Source organism: Hemiscyllium ocellatum (assembly GCF_020745735.1).
Source record: "Hemiscyllium ocellatum isolate sHemOce1 chromosome 15 unlocalized genomic scaffold, sHemOce1.pat.X.cur. SUPER_15_unloc_13, whole genome shotgun sequence".
Classification (NCBI taxonomy): domain Eukaryota; kingdom Metazoa; phylum Chordata; class Chondrichthyes; order Orectolobiformes; family Hemiscylliidae; genus Hemiscyllium; species Hemiscyllium ocellatum.
In genome coordinates this window covers 136,907-144,406 of record NW_026867449.1, presented here as the reverse complement: position 1 = coordinate 144,406, position 7,500 = coordinate 136,907, and positions in this window count along the sequence as shown.

Below are 7,500 nucleotides of genomic sequence, written 5' to 3'. Positions count from 1 at the left end.
CTTAGAATATTTTTGGAGCAGTACAAATCAGTAACCAGCGACACTTAGAATATTTTTGGAGCAGTACAAATCAGTAACCAGCGACACTTAGAATATTTTTGGAGCAGTACAAATCAGTAACCAGCGACACTTAGAATATTTTTGAAGCATTACAAATCAGTAACCACTGACACTTAGAATATTTTTGGAGCAGTACAAATCAGTAACCAGCGACACTTAGAATATTTTTGAGCAGTACAAATCAGTAACCACTGACACTTAGAATATTTTTCAATCAGTACAAATCAGTAACCAGCGACACTTAGAATATTTTTGAGCAGTACAAATCAGTAACCAGTGACACTTAGAATATTTTTGGAGCAGTACAAATCAGTAACCAGCGACACTTAGAATATTTTTGAAGCAGTACAAATCAGTAACCAAGTGCATTTTTGAATTGGTTACTGATTTCTCCGTTGAAGTTGGGGCTGCGGTTGGCTTCAGTTAGTGGTGGGGGCTTAATTTTCGCCGAGGGGAGCGTGTCCCGGTAGTGTCTCCGAGGAAGTGGTACTATTGAAGGGGGTGTTTCTGAATTTGGGCCCTTTTTGAGTGGCATTGCCGGATGGGTTTTGTGTTGAAGGCTTCCAAATCGGGTAGCTCAGCCGGATTTGACCCGGCGGTTCTACCGACTGTCACGCCTTCGAGGGGGGACTGTTGTCTAAGTTCAGGCCGGTTTTGGTGAATTTCCTAAGTCGGGAAGTGGTCCCAACGGGTTTGGGAGTGAACCTAACTGCTCATACCAACTTTGAGGCTTTGGGGCCGGGTAGCACAGTCGGATTTGACCCGGCGGTTCTGCCGAATGCCTGGCCTTCGAGGGGGGCCTGCCCTCTGAGTTCAGGCCGAATTTGGTGATTTTCCTAAGTCGGGAAGTGGTCCAAACGGGGATGGGAGTGAACCTGACAGCTCATACCGACTTTGGGGCTTCCAAGCCGGGTAGCTCAACCGGATTTGATCCAGCGGTTCTAGCGACTGCCACGGCTTCGAGGGGGGACTGTTGTCTAAGTTCAGGCCGAATTTGGTGAATTTCCTGAGTCGGGAAGTGGTCCAAACGGGGTTGGGAGTGAACCTGACAGCTCTTACCGACATTGAGGCTTTGGGGCCGGGTAGCTCAGTCGGATTTGACCCGGCGATTCTGCCGACTTCCACGCCTTCGAGCGGGGACTCTCCTCTAAGTTCAGGCCGAATTTGGTGAATTTCCTAAGTCGGGAAGTGGTCCAAACGGGGATGGGAGTGAACCTAACTGCTCATACCAACTTTGAGGCTTTGGGGCCGGGTAGCACAGTCGGATTTGACCCGGCGGTTCTGCCGAATGCCTGGCCTTCGAGGGGGGCCTGCCCTCTGAGTTCAGGCCGAATTTGGTGATTTTCCTAAGTCGGGAAGTGGTCCAAACGGGGATGGGAGTGAACCTGACAGCTCATACCGACTTTGGGGCTTCCAAGCCGGGTAGCTCAACCGGATTTGATCCAGCGGTTCTAGCGACTGCCACGGCTTCGAGGGGGGACTGTTGTCTAAGTTCAGGCCGAATTTGGTGAATTTCCCGAGTCGGGAAGTGGTCCAAACGGGGATGGGAGTGAACCTGACAGCTCTTACCGACATTGAGGCTTCGGGGCCGGGTAGCTCAGTCGGATTTGACCCGGCGATTCTGCCGACTTCCACGCCTTCGAGCGGGGACTCTCCTCTAAGTTCAGGCCGAATTTGGTGAATTTCCTAAGTCGGGAAGTGGTCCAAACGGGGATGGGAGTGAACCTAACTGCTCATACCAACTTTGAGGCTTTGGGGCCGGGTAGCACAGTCGGATTTGACCCGGCGGTTCTGCCGAATGCCTGGCCTTCGAGGGGGGCCTGCCCTCTGAGTTCAGGCCGAATTTGGTGATTTTCCTAAGTCGGGAAGTGGTCCAAACGGGGATGGGAGTGAACCTGACAGCTCATACCGACTTTGGGGCTTCCAAGCCGGGTAGCTCAACCGGATTTGATCCGGCGGTTCTAGCGACTGCCACGGCTTCGAGGGGGGACTGTTGTCTAAGTTCAGGCCGAATTTGGTGAATTTCCCGAGTCGGGAAGTGGTCCAAACGGGGATGGGAGTGAACCTGACAGCTCTTACCGACATTGAGGCTTCGGGGCCGGGTAGCTCAGTCGGATTTGACCCGGCGATTCTGCCGACTTCCACGCCTTCGAGCGGGGACTCTCCTCTAAGTTCAGGCCGAATTTGGTGAATTTCCTAAGTCGGGAAGTGGTCCAAACGGGGATGGGAGTGAACCTGACAGCTCTTACCGACTTTGGGGCTTCCAAGCCGGGTAGCTCAACCGGATTTGATCCGGCGGTTCTAGCGACTGTCACGCCTTCGAGGGGGGACTGTTGTATAAGTTCAGGCCGAATTTGGTGAATTTCCCGAGTCGGGAAGTGGTCCAAACGGGGATGGGAGTGAACCTGACAGCTCTTACCGACTTTGGGGCTTCCAAGCCGGGTAGCTCAGCCGGATTTGATCCGGCGGTTCTGCCGACTGTCACGCCTTCGAGGGGGGACTGTTGTATAAGTTCAGGCCGAATTTGGTGAATTTCCCGAGTCGGGAAGTGGTCCAAACGGGGATGGGAGTGAACCTGACAGCTCTTACCGACTTTGAGGCTTCGGGGCCGGGTAGCTCAGCCGGATTTGAACCGGCGGTTCTACCGACTGTCACGCCTTCGAGGGGGGACTGTCCTCTGAGTTCAGGCCGAATTTGGTGAATTTCCCGAGTCGGGAAGTGGTCCAAACGGGGATGGGAGTGAACCTGACAGCTCATACCGACTTTGAGGCTTCCAAGCCGGGTAGCTCAGCCGGATTTGACCCGGCGATTCTGCCGACTTCCACGCCTTCGAGGGGGGACTGCCCTCTGAGTTCAGGCCGAATTTGGTGCATTTCCCGAGTCGGGAAGTGGTCTCTGTCACAACGGGGGCAAGTGTCTGAAGAGGTAAAGTGAGTAACCAGCACAGCTTAGGGAAGGGTTCCAAAGTTCTCAACAATGTGAATTCGGTTACCAGGAAAGCTTAGGAAAGCTGCCTGACTGTCCCAAACGAATGAACTGCAAAACTTAGGGAACATGCCCGAAGATGCTTAAAAGTGTGAAATCAGTAAGCAGGAAAGCATAGGAAAGTGCCTGAAAGTGCTAAATGAGTAACATGAAAAACGTAGAAAAATGCCCGAAAATGTTTAAAAGTGTGAACTCAGTAACCAGCAAAACTTAGTAAAACGTTGGAAAAGCAGAAATGAGTAACCAGAAAAACTTAGAAAAATGTTTGAAAATGAGAAATGAGTAACCAGAAAAACTTAGAAAAATGTTTGAAAATGAGAAATGAGTAACCAAGAAAACTTAGAAAAATGCCCAAAAAGAAGAAATCAGTAACCAGAAAAACTTAGAAAAATGTTTGAAAATGAGAAATGAGTAACCAGAAAAACTTAGAAAAATGTTTGAAAATGAGAAATGAGTAACCAAGAAAACTTAGAAAAATGCCCAAAAAGAAGAAATCAGTAACCAGAAAAACTTAGAAAAATGTTTGAAAATGAGAAATGAGTAACCAAGAAAACTTAGAAAAATGTTTGAAAATGAGAAATGAGTAACCAAGAAAACTTAGAAAAATGCCCAAAAAGAAGAAATCAGTAACCAGAAAAACTTAGAAAAATGTTTGAAAATGAGAAATGAGTAACCAAGAAAACTTAGAAAAATGCCCAAAAAGAAGAAATCAGTAACCAGAAAAACTTAGAAAAATGTTTGAAAATTAGAAATGAGTAACCAGAAAAACTTAGAAAAATGTTTGAAAATGAGAAATGAGTAACCAAGAAAACTTAGAAAAATGCCCAAAAAGAAGAAATCAGTAACCAGAAAAACTTAGAAAAATGTTTGAAAATGAGAAATGAGTAACCAAGAAAACTTAGAAAAATGCCCGAAAAGAAGAAATCAGTAACCAGAAAAACTTAGAAAAATTTTCGGCCAAGTGTGAAAAATATTCTAAGTGTCAGCGGAGGAAAATGCCGAAGCATCGGGAAAGATTCAAAAACTCATGCCGAACATGAGTTCCGAAGTGCCGGAGGAACTGGGCGAATTGAGCCCGGCGGTTGGCCAGATGTCGTTTTGAGTCTGCAGCCCGAAAACTTTAACTTTGTCTGCCGCGGAAGTCTGGACCGGGAAAAATCCAAACGGTTTTGCCGGGTTCGAGTTCCAGAGCGAAGCAGTCGAATTTGAAATTCAGACCCATTCAGTGCCACTTGACATTGTGACACAGTGAGGTTGGCGGGGTACCCGGAGATTTCTGGGAACACGATTTTTAGAACAAAATGGCGGCGCGGGACCACTTTGAAAGGCATCCGAAAAAACGGTTCCGCGGGCAGAGCACTTGAATGACAGGCCTGTGTGCATGCCCAAGAGCTCTCGGAAGTCTAATTTTTGACACTTTGTCAAATTTTCGACAGACTTACCCAACTCTTGCTGCCTGTTCTAAGAATCAGTCAGAGGCCTGTGCGGCGGTCTCTTGACACTTTGGAGGGCGGGCAAACCCCACGTTGACTCCGGCCGTCCCTCCAAAAGGCACTTGCTATTGGGGGAAAGGATTGCAAGTAGCCTGGTTCCCGTGGGAGCGGCCAGGAAGGGTGCAGGCTGGCCCTTGCCTGAGCATTCCCAAAACCCTCTTCCGCTGAGAGCAGACCTCGCACGCCGCACTACCGGCTCTGGGAGTGGTTGGCCGCTATTGTACATAGTCCGGTCCTTCCTCTGCCACCCGGCAAGTGCGATGGCTCTGCCGCCCTGCGGTGCTCGTCACCCAGGTTTGGGGAACACGATACTTAGAACATGTTGGCGGCTCGGGACCTGCAGGCGAAAGGGGCCCCGTGGTGCTGAGCACATCGACCTCGGGTCTCAGTGCAAGCCGGAGAGTTCGCGGAAGTCTTAAAAGATTTTGACATCTGCTCAATTCTTTGACAGGCTTGCCTGACTCTTTCCGTCCGTTCTAAGAATCAGTCGGAGGCCGGGGCGGGGACGGTCTCTTGACACACGGAGGGTTGGCTTCCCTCCTCAGGTGTTTGTGTCGAAAATGAAGGCGAGAGATGCAAGCGTCCTGGTTCCCCTGGGTGCTGCCAGCAAGGGTGCAGGCTGACCCTTGCCTGAGCACTCCCAAAAGCCTCTTAAGCTGAGAGCAGGCGCCGCACTACCGGCTCTGGGAGTCGTTGGCCGCTATTGTACATAGTCCGGTCCTTCCTCTGCCACCCGGCAAGTGCGATGGCTCTGCCTCCCTGCGGTGCTCGTCACCCAGGTTTGGGGAACACGATACTTAGAACATGTTGGCGGCTCGGGACCTGCAGGCGAAGGGGGCCCCGTGGTGCTGAGCACATCGACCTCGCGTCTCAGTGCAAGCCGGAGAGTTCGCGGAAGTCTTAACAGGCTTGCCTGACTCTTTCCGTCCGTTCTAAGAATCAGTCGGAGGCCGGGGCGGGGACGGTCTCTTGACACACGGAGGGTTGGCTTCCCTCCTCAGGCGTTTGTGTCGAAAATGAAGGCGAGAGATGCAAGCGTCCTGGTTCCCCTGGGTGCTGCCAGCAAGGGTGCAGGCTGACCCTTGCCTGAGCACTCCCAAAAGCCTCTTAGGCTGAGAGCAGGCGCCGCACTACCGGCTCTGGGAGTCGTTGGCCGCTATTGTACATAGTCCGGTCCTTCCTCTGCCACCCGGCAAGTGCGATGGCTCTGCCTCCCTGCGGTGCCCGTCACCCAGGTTTGGAGAACACGATACTTAGAACATGTTGGCGGCTCGGGACCTGCAGGCGAAAGGGGCCCCGTGGTGCTGAGCACATCGACCTCGCGTCTCAGTGCAAGCCGGAGAGTTCGCGGAAGTCTTAACAGGCTTGCCTGACTCTTTCCGTCCGTTCTAAGAATCAGTCGGAGGCCGGGGCGGGGACGGTCTCTTGACACACGGAGGGTTGGCTTCCCTCCTCAGGCGTTTGTGTCGAAAATGAAGGCGAGAGATGCAAGCGTCCTGGTTCCCCTGGGTGCTGCCAGCAAGGGTGCAGGCTGACCCTTGCCTGAGCACTCCCAGAAGCCTCTTAGGCTGAGAGCAGACGCCGCACTACCGGCTCTGGGAGTCGTTGGCCGCTATTGTACATAGTCCGGTCCTTCCTCTGCCACCCGGCAAGTGCGATGGCTCTGCCTCCCTGCGGTGCCCGTCACCCAGGTTTGGAGAACACGATACTAAGAACATGTTGGCGGCTCGGGACCTGCAGGCGAAAGGGGCCCCGTGGTGCTTAGCACATCGACCTCGCGTCTCAGTGCAAGCCGGAGAGTTCGCGGAAGTCTAAAGCTTTTGACATTCGCTCAAAGCTTTGACAGGCTTGCCCGACTCTTTCCGTCCGTTCTAAGAATCAGTCAGAGGCTGGTGGGGAGGTCTCTTGACGCAAGGGGAGGGGTGGCGTCCCTCCTCAGGCGCTTGTGTCGAAAATGAAGGCGAGAGATGCAAGCGTCCTGGTTCCCCTGGGTGCTGCCAGCAAGGGTGCAGGCTGACCCTTGCCTGAGCACTCCCAGAAGCCTCTTAGGCTGAGAGCAGACGCCGCACAACCGGCTCTGGGAGTCGTTGGCCGCTATTGTACATAGTCCGGTCCTTCCTCTGCCACCCGGCAAGTGCGATGGCTCTGCCTCCCTGCGGTGCCCGTCACCCAGGATTGGAGAACACGATACGAAGAACATGTTGGCGGCTCGGGACCTGCAGGCGAAAGGGGCCCCGTGGTGCTTAGCACATCGACCTCGCGTCTCAGTGCAAGCCGGAGAGTTCGCGGAAGTCTAAAGCTTTTGACATTCGCTCAAAGCTTTGACAGGCTTGCCCGACTCTTTCCGTCCGTTCTAAGAATCAGTCAGAGGCCGGTGGGGTGGTCTCTTGACGCAAAGGGGAGGGGTGGCGTCCCTCCTCAGGCGCTTGTGTCGAAAAATGAAGGCGAGAGACGCGAGCGGCCTGGTTGCTTTGGGTGCTGCCAGGAAGGATGTGGTCTGACCCTTGCCTGAGCACATCCAAAAGCATGTGATGTTGAGAGCAGACCTCGAGCCCCGCACAACCGGCTCTGGGAGTCGTTGGCCGCTATTGTACATAGTCCGGTCCTTCCTCTGCCACCCGGCAAGTGCGATGGCTCTGTCGCCCTGTGGTGCCCGTCACCCAGGTTTGGGGAACACGATACTAAGAACATGTTGGCGGCTCGGGACCTGCAGGCGAAAGGGGCCCCGTGGTGCTGAGCACATCGACCTCGGGTCTCAGTGCAAGCCAGAGAGTTCGCGGAAGTCTAAAGCTTTTGACATACGCTCAAATCTTTGACAGGCTTGCCCGACTCTTTCCGTCCGTTCTAAGAATCAGTCAGAGGCCGGTGGGGAGGTCTCTTGACGCAAGGGGAGGGGTGGCGTCCCTCCTCAGGCGCTTGTGTCGAAAAATGAAGGCGAGAGACACGAGCGGCCTGGTTGCTT